Source organism: Lissotriton vulgaris, chromosome 6 (genome assembly GCF_964263255.1).
Source record: "Lissotriton vulgaris chromosome 6, aLisVul1.2, whole genome shotgun sequence".
Classification (NCBI taxonomy): Eukaryota; Metazoa; Chordata; class Amphibia; order Caudata; family Salamandridae; genus Lissotriton; species Lissotriton vulgaris.
In genome coordinates this window covers 1,234,898,977-1,234,910,501 of record NC_141694.1, presented here as the reverse complement: position 1 = coordinate 1,234,910,501, position 11,525 = coordinate 1,234,898,977, and positions in this window count along the sequence as shown.

The window sequence follows — 11,525 nt, the reverse complement described above, 5'->3', positions numbered from 1 at the left end:
GATACTGAACAACAGCTAAAAGAAAATTGACATTTTACAAGATTTTAATAGATATAAAAGTGAGTTCATGCCATCCATGTACTTCACAGGAAAACAGAATCCATATCCATCATAATAATTAAATTACTCTCTGTAACATTGATATTTTACAATATTACTCTTTCTGTTGCTCCTTCCTTCTCCTCCTGGCCTCCAGTTCACCTTCTTTTTGCTGTACTAAAAGTGCTATGTGTCAAAATCTTTCAAAGCATTCCAGCTGTACACAGCCAAACCCTTCATGAGACATCATCAAATGATTCGCACATCCTCTGTCCGATTTCATAAAGCATACAACATTTCCAGCTGGCAAATCCTCCTCGTCTTGTTCAGCCACAATAGGTACATTAGGTGGGAATCTACTGTCTACAGTTGAGAAATGAGTGAAAGCCCCACCAGCATCTTCCTAAATTTCAAATTATGATTGATTTTCATGGTGGATACTGCCAAACAGGACCAACAGAGGTTTAAGACTAACTTCCTGACCTATACAATTCTCAATACACAGAAAGGTACTCAAGAAAAATTCCAGGCAGGGTAGGACCATAACACATGAGCTCAGTCTCTGACACTGTTGCCCTGACACTTAGGGCATGCCGCCATAATTGGAAGATTGATATAATGAAGACATGTTTACACCGTAGATACAGTAAAAGCTGTGTCACTGAACGTTGCTGTTCGAGATTTGGGAATGTCTATTAGAAACTGGTCATAGGAGCACAAAGAGTAGTTTGGAAAGAGGAGATGGAATTTGGAGCCTATAAAGTGAGAGACAGAACCGTGGAAAGCACAGTAATATATGCATATGGTATTTCTATAGCACAAATGTAGCCAAAAGGCAGTGGAGCACTGTACATGGTCAAAAAGGAGCATAAAGGCACTGTGTAAAAGGAGAGGAGGCTGGGTTGTGGCAGTTAATGCATTGTGATCTAGTGTTCTTTAAAGAAGTGATTCTTCAACTCTTTCCTGAAAAGGAGAAGTGTTGAAGTGGTCCTGATGGATATGTGAATGTTGTTCCAGATCTTGGGAGCATAACTGGAAAAGGCTTGCTGTCTTGTTTTTTTCTGTATTACACTTCTTCTGCAGCCGGCCTATGGTTATGCTGAGAACCACCAGAGATGGTGAGCTTGTTTGCAAGATAAGGGAGGTGCTGGTCATGATGGCTTTGTAAATAATGCAGTTAGTTTTCAAGCTAGTGGGGGCTGGCAATGGGTGTCAATGGAGTTCCATCAGAATGCAGTTGATTTGATAATTTTTCTTCAGACTCTGTATGAGAGTTTTTGCCATTTTTCTACAATTGATGCTGGATTGTTGTACCACTGTTCTTTTTTGCTTCAATAAAGCTATTTAACTCAGACTCTGGATGAGGTGTGCTGTGGCCTTTAGTATCCCAATAAGAGATGCCAGTGTGCCGTATAAGAGGGCATATATGGTGTAGCTTGAGGCCCATGGGACGGTGAGCATGGGACCCAGGTATGGGCATACCCGTTGCACTTAGGGTTGAACAGAGGAAAACTAAAAGCGATGGAAGGGTTGCTTGACATAATCTCAGTAACTGGTAATTCAGTCCATCATTGTTTTACCCACTGTGCTACCTCAAAGATACAACAGTCTGTTTTATTCCATATAGGTACAATAATATAGGCTCCGGTAACTTTATTGCCGTTCACCTATATTCTTCCCTACATTACACTTGTAACAGTTTACAGGGACTGACCTTTTACCTAGATAAAACACTGTGTTCATAACACAGGTTTTCCCTAGTTCGAAATCTCATACATTATGCATGAGGATTCTTGGAAGCACAGCAGGATGACCATCTCCTGTATAATATCTATGTATAAAGTTCATGCCCAACGTCATCCTTGGGCCGACACAGTAATACAGTGAGGTAGGACCCCTGGGGAGACCTATGGGTATATATACATCACATCTTACTAAGATAAGACAGAGGAGACCGAGACTTTCCGGCTGACACACTGACAGGAGATGCTGAGGTTCCTTCATACAGACACAGTGGTCTAAACATCCCTCGCACAGTGTCCAACTCAAGACCAGGACGGAGTCCCACAGTCTCTCACTTCAGGTAATGGAGTTGACTTTATCCTAGAGGAATTCTTGGCTTAACACCTACACACTTAGGTACATCTAGTTAGGGAAGCATTGTAGGAGTAGGCATCTTTTTATTATCGTGTGTTTTATATACTCGTATGTATTCATGATTATTGTAAGATGGTAGAGCTATACCATCCATTTCCCTTTATAGTACTGCTAATCATTTATATCTTATACTGTCTAACAGTTGTTGCAGCTCATCTATTATACACCAGAATAACAACTGTCAATAAATACTTATTGAAAACACCCAGCCTGTTTATTCTGTGTATCTCTCTGAGAGAGACTAAGTAAGCATGAGTGACTGAGCGAAAAGTAGTATATTGTTTCCATGGTCCTGAGGGATCAGGGTTGTCATGTTCGATGGTTGCCAAGAACTATTCTCTCCTTGGTGAGAGGAGACTATAGTGGCACTGTGAGCTAGTTGGTACAAAAGGCCAACATACCCGGTGGGGTGTTCAGAGTCAGTCTGACACCAATCTTACAGTGTATGCTGTCCATAGCGCAGATCCTGTATACTTTTTATAGGTGCTACACGACAAGTCATATGATAATCAGATTGTTCCTGCTCCAATCGGATCAGCCCATGCTGAACTGCCAGGCAGGTACCCCATTAGTTGGTCAAAAGCAACCTTGGACAAAAGAGGAAGAGGACTTTCTACTCAGCAACTACACACCACAGAATGCTGTAACTTTGGGAAAGAATGAGGCAGAATTTGGGCAGGAGCCATCCCTACACTTCAAAGGGACATCTGTAACCTTTCTTTTTTTGACAGCTGCCTAGTCTACTTCAGAAGACCTCAGTAATGTTAACAATCAACATTCCTGCCTGGCAGGATCACTTCATGCTCTACCACCTGTATTATCCATGCACCCAGGATCCAAAATGGAGTCCTGTCTCCATATAGTTAATCACAACAGATGTACTCCACACTAAGCCTAATCCATACACTCACACCACATCTGCACATGTCCTCTGCAACCTATCAGAAACCCCTTAAACTAACTGTCCACTGAGATCATAGTGTGTGTGACTCAATTATTGAGGCTTGCCAAACAGCAGAGGTCCAAGTGCAGAGGGCAGAACTGGGACTTTTCTTAGTTTAGAACCCATTTTCCTAACAACATTTATCTTAAACAATCTGGTAAAGCAGAACAGACTTTAGAGAGCTAAAAGAAAGAATACCAACAACTACCTACCCTGCTTCACAATAGTGCTACAAATCCCCAGGTGGCACATGCGAAATTTACCTTCGAATTTAAGGCTTATTTCCCAAAAGCCTGCTCCTGCGGTTGAAGCAATGGCTGAGCAGTGAATATAAGTGAGAGGAGGGACCAATGAGACACAAGGTTCTGTGATTGCCCAAACAGCCCTGTGACACCATTGTGGTGTAATAGTGCTGCCCACGTTGAGCGCGAAGTTCACAGAATGTGCTGCCCTTGTATCATCAAGCTGGCATACCGATAGGCAAAGGGCCAGACATTCTTCTGGGTAAAACATCTGAGCAAAATTGCCTTTCGTCCATGAGACTCACCTGTCTTCACAGGTGGCTTATGAAATCATCAGGTGCAATGTGACTGCAGTAGAGCAAAATATGATTTTCTTCTTGTAACCTTTTTATGCCTCAATGATACTCTTTAGTTAATACAGACAAATTCACAGCCACGGCTACTTACTCTGTATTATGGAAAAACCTCTTGTAGCACATCTATAGACTCCAGCTCAGGGGTGTTCATTGAGTCAATGCAAGACAGCCCGTCTAATTTCTTTGTGAACAACAAAACTGATTGTGCTTCAGATAATGCAAATAAGATAATGGGTGGAGTGGACACTGATTCATAGCATACATCGTATGTGGCTGATTTAAATAGTAGGGAGCTCCGACCACCAAGGAGTAGAGACAACTGTGTTACCAATTGAGTGGAGGCCTTCATAGTACTAGCTTGCATTACTGTTTCCACTCTGGATGCTACTGCTAAAGCCATATTTTATCAATTAAACAAGATTTACATTCAAGTGGAATTAATATAAACTCTAGCCAGATATGTAGTAGCTATTGATGCCAAGCTGTAAAGGTTAAATGACTCCATTGATTGAGCAAAGACAAAATACAAGCAAGCATCATGTGATTGGTCTCCTGTTGTAAATACATTAAGCACCCTCCAAGTCCTATCGAAATAAGTGTTGACGATCTTAAAAAGTCTGATAAGACACTCCAAAAGAGTCTCTTACCATGGGGGTTAATAATTTATCACAGCAGATAAATCATGCTGTGAAGGCCCAGTGCAACTTTCATACGAGTTGGTAGTTCAAGGTGGGGTTGTAGAAACCTCTTTGACTTTCATAGTGAGTCTGCAATAAAAGATAGGCACAAAAAGCCCATTACTTGTCATAATACCTATATTTCTAATTATTTTCAGATAGCAGAGTAGGATAGTAATAAAGCTTAGTGGCTTGCCTCTCTTTGCATTAAAAAACCAGCTGCTTCAAAAGAGGATTCTGTTAAATGATTGGACTGCCATATCCATTGGAACCATTAAACTCCTGTTCAAATAAATATGACGTATTTGTTGATACGGCATCCCTTGACCAACTTCCAAGAGCTGTCACTTTAATCAACACACCTCTGCAGCCAGTAGACGTGGCATAGGCCGATACCATCGCACAATGTCTAGTAAAAACCAATTGCACCACACCTGATAATAATGTAGGTGGAAGATGTACTCACAGCCTACAATTTAAAAACTCAGATTTCAGAACTTTTGCTGTAAGGATAAATCACCTAGCTACTTCATTTAATGAGCTGACGCCTGGTCTTATTATATTTAGTATGACAGTGTGATCTATGTCATATCAAACAAAGTCCTGTAAATGACAGTCTAGTGTTGTAAGTCCAAGACCAATGTGAGATTAAATACTCTGAGGCATGTTCAATTAGACATGTGGGAGGGAGCATGACTCTCAAGGGAGTACCCACAAGAAATATCCCCAGGCATTTTATCTTGAATACAAGTGTTGCCATCTGTTCTTCATCGATGTACATTTTGTTTATTATCAAGCCATTGGCGTCCAAAGCATCTAGAATCTAGCTATTACTTCAGTCAATCAATCAATCAAAGAGGAGCTTATAAAACGCACACATATTCCAAGGAGTGTCCCGGCGCTGCAGGTGTGTAGACCACCGCTCCACAATGTATATGTGAGGGGATACAAACTAGAAGCCTTCACTGAAAAGCCAGGTTTTCAGGTTATGTTTAAGCCCTTCGCTGCGGCGGCAATTCCGCCGCAGCGCTAGGGGGGCGGGAGGGGGGGGGGCCGAGCGGCGTTCGCATGCTCGTGACGAGCCGCGGTTGAGCTGTGCTCGTGACGGAGCGGTTCCGTCATGGCCCCGCCCGCTCAATAGAACGCGCCGCGCAGGCGCGAAATCAGCGCCGCGCAGGCGCGGCGGCAGGGTCATGACGGAACCGCTCGGTCATGAGCACAGCTCAGCCGATGCTCATGACGGAGCGGCTCCGTCATGAGCATGGGAGGGGTTAAAAGAGTCTGCATCCTTAATAGCCCGCAGGTGCAGAGGGAGAGTATTCCAGCTAGCAGTGGCTAGCGCAGAGAAGGGGGATCCTCCCCATTTCTTCCTCCTTGTCTTAGGCACCACAGCCAGCAGTACTTTAGCCAAACATAGGGTTCTGAAGAGGGAACAGTGAAAACAAAAGTCGCTTACATAAATACTTAGGACCAAATCCATAAAAAGCTCTACGGGCAAGCACCAGTCCCTTAAACCTCACTCTTGCCCGAATTGGTAGCCAATGTAGCTTCTTGAGATGGGCCTGAAGATAAACGTTCCTCTGGATAGTCACCAGGAGTCTAGCAGCAGCATTCGGCACCAACTGGAGTCTCTTGAGGAAGGCCCTAGTAGAGTGCTTTGGCATAGTCCAGCTGAGATTTTATGAGGGCCTGGACTATCGTCTTCTGACAAAACATAGGGAGAAGGAACAGAAACTTCATCGGGAAGCGCAGGAGGCCAAAACAAGTCCCAACTGTGCTCTCCACTTGTGTTTGAAGGGCAAACTACTATCAAACTTTACTCCGAGGTTCTTCACTTCCACAGTAGGGGTTGGAGGAGATGGAGCAAAACTTGGCGAAATCTTACCACCCCACAAAATGGGAGGAGATCCAAAGACCAGTATGTCTGTCTTGCAAGTGTTGCTCTGAAGGTTGGTCTGGCACATCCACTGAAAATACAGCTGATGGACATGCTTCAAATCTGCGTTGGTCACTAGAGAGGTTGCTGTCACTAGTGAGAATAATATGCGTACCGTCATCATAGGAGATGACCTGTACTCCAAAGGATTCCACCAGGGTTGCCAGAGGAGACATACAGATATTGAACAATATCGGACTCAAGGCAGAGCGTGGGGATCCCTAAACTCAATGGACTTAGAGTCAGATGCAAATGGTGGCATCCACACTGACTGAGATCTGATTCATAGAACAGAGTGCAGCAAGGCCCAGGCGGTCCCATCTATCCCGATGTCCCACAGACAGGGCATCAGGATAGGATGGGAAACCATATCAAACGCTGCTGAGAGATCTAAAAGCAGCAAAGCCACCTTCTTCACATTGTCCACTGCCATTTTAATAGTATTTGAGACCTCGACCAGAGCAGACTCAGTGCTGCAACTGAGGCGAAAGCCCGACTGAGACAAAATGCAGCAACTCGCTGGCATTGAGATAGCTAGGAAGAGGAGTGTTAATCAACTTTTCAAGGATCTTAGAAAAGGCCGGGACCAATGAAATCGGCCTGTAGTTGGCCAGACAGATCTATCTGCTGAAGGTTTTTTGAGCAGAGGAATCAACCTGCCATTCTTACAAGAGCTGGGAACAATGGCATGGCACAGAGAGTTATTTAACAGCACATTCAGAGTAGGATAAACAGCCTCCACATTAGCACGCAAGACTTGGGGATGGCAGGGGTCGTCAGGGGAGCCAGCCTTGCAAGCTCTAAGAACCCGCTCGGAATCCTCCAAGGATGTAGAAGAGAACTCTGTCAAGGAGCAGTAAGATGAAAAAGGCCCTGGCATGGTCTGATCACCAGACCAAACAGTCAACAGCTATTAATAGCGGTAGATGCACTTAGGCAGACTGACCCATACGTTTAGGGCTGTTATTGGTGTCCGCAGCCTTTAAGGACTCGACAATGCTCAGAATCTTCGTCTCAAAATAGTCTGAGAGTTGAGAGCAAAGTTTCGGAGATGCTTACAGGGGCCTAGAAAAAAGAAGAAGGATTTATATACTTTTTTGTGATTTTAAAAATCTCCTTGAGTATATTATTAGGTCTAGCAATTTCATCAGCAACATTTTTTGAGTGGGCTTCTTTAATGCCTCGGTTATACAAGGACAAGGAGCCTTTTTGTAAGCTACTTATCCTTGGGTAGATAAAATGTGCACCAAGCTCTTTTGGGCTTTTTGCAGTACTGCCATAGTAGTTTAATCCTTCCATCCAATTTGAACCCTCTACTCATGATCATATTTTAAAAAAACAATAAAGTGGCCTGAATAAGACATAATGCAATGGACTATGTTTATAACAAAGACATATTCCCAAAAACTGGAGTAGTTTAAATTCCAAACCTTTCACAGATCGCTGCAAGTTTATTTTACTGAGGGAGAGCTTGCCCAAAAAGTATCTTTCACATAGAAAGTCCGGTAACCCAGTGAGCTCCTTTATGAAATTACCTGGGGGGGGAGGGGGTTTAGAGGGCAGGTGTTCATTAATCTTTTTCTCCAAATTGCATGCTTCGAATTGACTGCCAAATGTTCAAGGTCAGGAATAATATTGCAATGGAACAACGAAAGTCCCATGAGGGAGACTGAAGTTGTGCCACTTCAGCCCTAATACTACTACCCACTGGATGGTCCCAGTATCCAAAAGATGAAGATCAACTACTATGCTAAAGCTAATATTGAATACGAGTACTTTTCGTGGAATGTAGGGGCTCTAAAGCCAGCTCTAGAAGATATAGATGTACTTTTTTTTAACCTTCCTCAATATTATGTTCATACACCAGAGTTGGTGTCTTAATAAATTGCCACTTCCTGAGGTCAGTAAAAACTGTATATCTCCTGTAAAGGATGATAACAAAGGCAGACCTAAAGAGGGCTAGCAGTTGGTGTTCCTTCACACTTGTGTTTAATGTTCGTTCTGTTGGAATCACTTCAATCGCAGATCCTGATTTCTCTTTACATTTATTCCCAGATTCAGGATTCTTAAATTGTCACAAGACTTCAGTATGATCACTATTAGAAATGGGTAACTGTGAATTTTAAGTTAATTAGCCCTGATCGCCTACATTTAACTGGTGCAATGGATTGGGTCGGTCCGCATGGAAGAGTTTATTGTTCTGGAAAGTCCAAAGTTCGGCTTAAAGAATGGGTTTGCTCTAAGGAGCTAAGAATAAGTTTTTCCGATTGAAATTGTCTGTATCTACTGTGGCCGATTTATGGAAAAAAGCATTTGTGTTACTTCTGTGCAGTATAGCTTCGCCTTTGACAAAAAACAGTACAATAGTAATAATCTTCCTATTAACAAATGGTCGTTTTCAACAGCCAGAAGGGGTGGGGAATACAAAAAGCAGTAATTAGGGAGGGTCACTCTGAAAAAATATCATAATTATAATACAGATGAGAAAGAGGTGGTAAGGTGGAAGACATCTAGGAAACACTGTTTGGACGACAAAGCAACATAATGCTAGAAAGGGCTGCTTAGGCGGCTTCACATTTTTCTGAACAATGTTTGTCACATTTTGTGGCACTATGTGAACAACCTTGATAATGGAGGGTCAGCCTCAACAGCAAACAACATCCTGATTAATGTTTTGTGTCAATATATGAATTTTCTTATGCAGTAGCCACCGAAGCCTTAGGCAATATGGGAAATGTTGCTTATCATTTGGCAGTGGCTATACAGCCCAGGAGATCAAATTTTAGATCTTATCCACTTGATCTGATGGTGACCTAGGATCAAAAGGTTTACCAAGAGTACTATGCAAACATGATGTTTGGTTATGAGCCTGCCAACTTTACGTAGTCTTTGATGTTTGTTTCAATTTCTCCACCACTCCCAATTCAATGACAGCGACTTTACTTTATTCTCCATACAAGAAAGGTAATTTATTTCACTCAACTATAGACTTATTGTCTTGATAAACCTTAAAGCACTATGCTAAGGTCCTTCGACTGAGTTGGAATCATGTTCTAGCTAACAAGATCGTCCCATGGTTTCCAGCAATGCAGTACGACCTCTGCTAATTTAGTAGCCCACCCCATTATGGTAATGGCCTCACTTTCTTCAAAGGCAGCCCTCCCTGCCTGTTTTATGGACTTCGGGGTTGCCTTTCACTGTGTTGTTAGGGGGAGATTATTGCTTAAACTAAGACTTGGGTAGACCTAGTGGTCTTTTAAGAGCTAAACTACAACTCTATTCCAGCACATGGGTCAGAATAAAGTTGGGGAACGAAAAATATTTTCTCACCAAAAACTGCAGCAAACTAAGGGTTAAAATAAGAATGCATCCTTGCACCCCTATTATTTTAACTGAATGAAGTGGAATTTGGGGCATGCTTTTCTGCCACAAATGGGTGGAGAAATTGTCCACCGTCCCCTGTGTGCAGATAACACCATTTTGGTGGTCATGATTGTGCATATTATAAAGATGCTGGAACTGGGACTATTTGAGAATCAATCTCTAGCTCAATTTTAGCATCATAGGTACGTAAGAGTATGGTTCACTGAAAGATGTGGGTACCATCTGCACCTCTCTGATATGAAAAAATTAGTTGAACTGTTTGATTTAGTATTTTCGTGAGCGGTCTAAAACATTTCAACTCTGTCTTTTGAACTGATATTTATTAAAGGCAAAATGTCACCCCTCTGTTAGTGATGGACGTGAAGCCCTTCAACATAAATATGACAAGTGGCTTGTTTTAACCTAATGTAATCCCAATTGTGCTAACTTTTATCTGCCCTGTAGCATTGCTGCTGAAGCTCAACGAAGATAGAACTTAGGCTTGTTAGGCAAGATGTAGATGCGAAGGCTAGATTCAATCAATTTCTTACATTATGAAACCAGACAACCCACAATTGGCAGCCTGGTTTGTTGTGTAAGCAAGCTGACAAATCGATGTTAGGTTTATCCACAATTTTAACAGATGATTGATTAACATTTCAGCTTACATTTTAATTGGTAGGCCTTGTCATTAACATGATTCAAATTTTTGTACAAAGGGTTAAAGTAGGCCACTGAGCTGAAATTTTTGAAAATGCATGGTATGCATGCTAGCATATCTGTGTTTTTTTATATTTAAAAATTGAATTGTATTATATTACCTTTGTAATGGTTCATAGAACCAAACAATAAATATTTAAATTCATGTGTAGGTACAAGCACATGCATATACAAGCAAGCACGCACTTGCAAGTAAATGTACGAAAATGTATGTGCATGCACATGAATGTTTTTTGGCATGTGCCTTTGAACTAGTGTTTGTATGTCAGTGTGCATGGGCAACTGCACCCATACCAGTTTTGGAAATCGTCAGTGGGTTTACATATATGTGTGTGTGCAAGTGTCTGTGCACAATTAACTTTATGCGTATGTCTGCATGCATATACACACTTGTGAGACCACATTGGGTGGGTCCCTGGACAATCAGGAGGTACTTGACTCCATTTGCGACAGCTGAAGACGTTTCACAATGGCATCCTGGGCCACTGTACTGTTGGCCCCAAACTGGAGTTCTCTTTAGCATTCTTCTTCCAGGAGAGCAAGACAGAGTAAAGATTTACTCAAGGCGGTGGTTTGGGCTTGAAACTCAGAACACAGTAAAACCGCTAAATACCCTACTACATCTTCGTAGTCACTCGTTTAATTTGATACAAATATATTTTTGTCATGTGAAAATCTGGTAAACAAGTGCAAATTCAGGTAAAACTATTTTCTTTTTTCAAAGGCGGGAAATATTTTCCCCACAAATAAAAACTCTTTTCCCTATAAATGTTTTACTCCTGCCTTTGTCTTCAGTACATTTCTAACATTTCCAGCTGGAAAGTGTTTGAAGAGGAGTGGGTGAATACCCTTGTTGGTGTGCACACTCACTGGTCATTCCAGCCTTGAAACTACCATTTCCATGCTGCTCTCATACCATGAGTAGATTTGCTCAGAGGAAAATCTTTGCATGAGTAAATGCTTTCAAGAGTGTAAAGCCAACCTCTTCATATAAAAGTAAAACCAATACACATAAATAGCTGCATGAATTGCACAGGGGTGGCTCCTCCATTGGAGTGGATCCTCAAAGATGAAAAATAAAATGGTAATTCA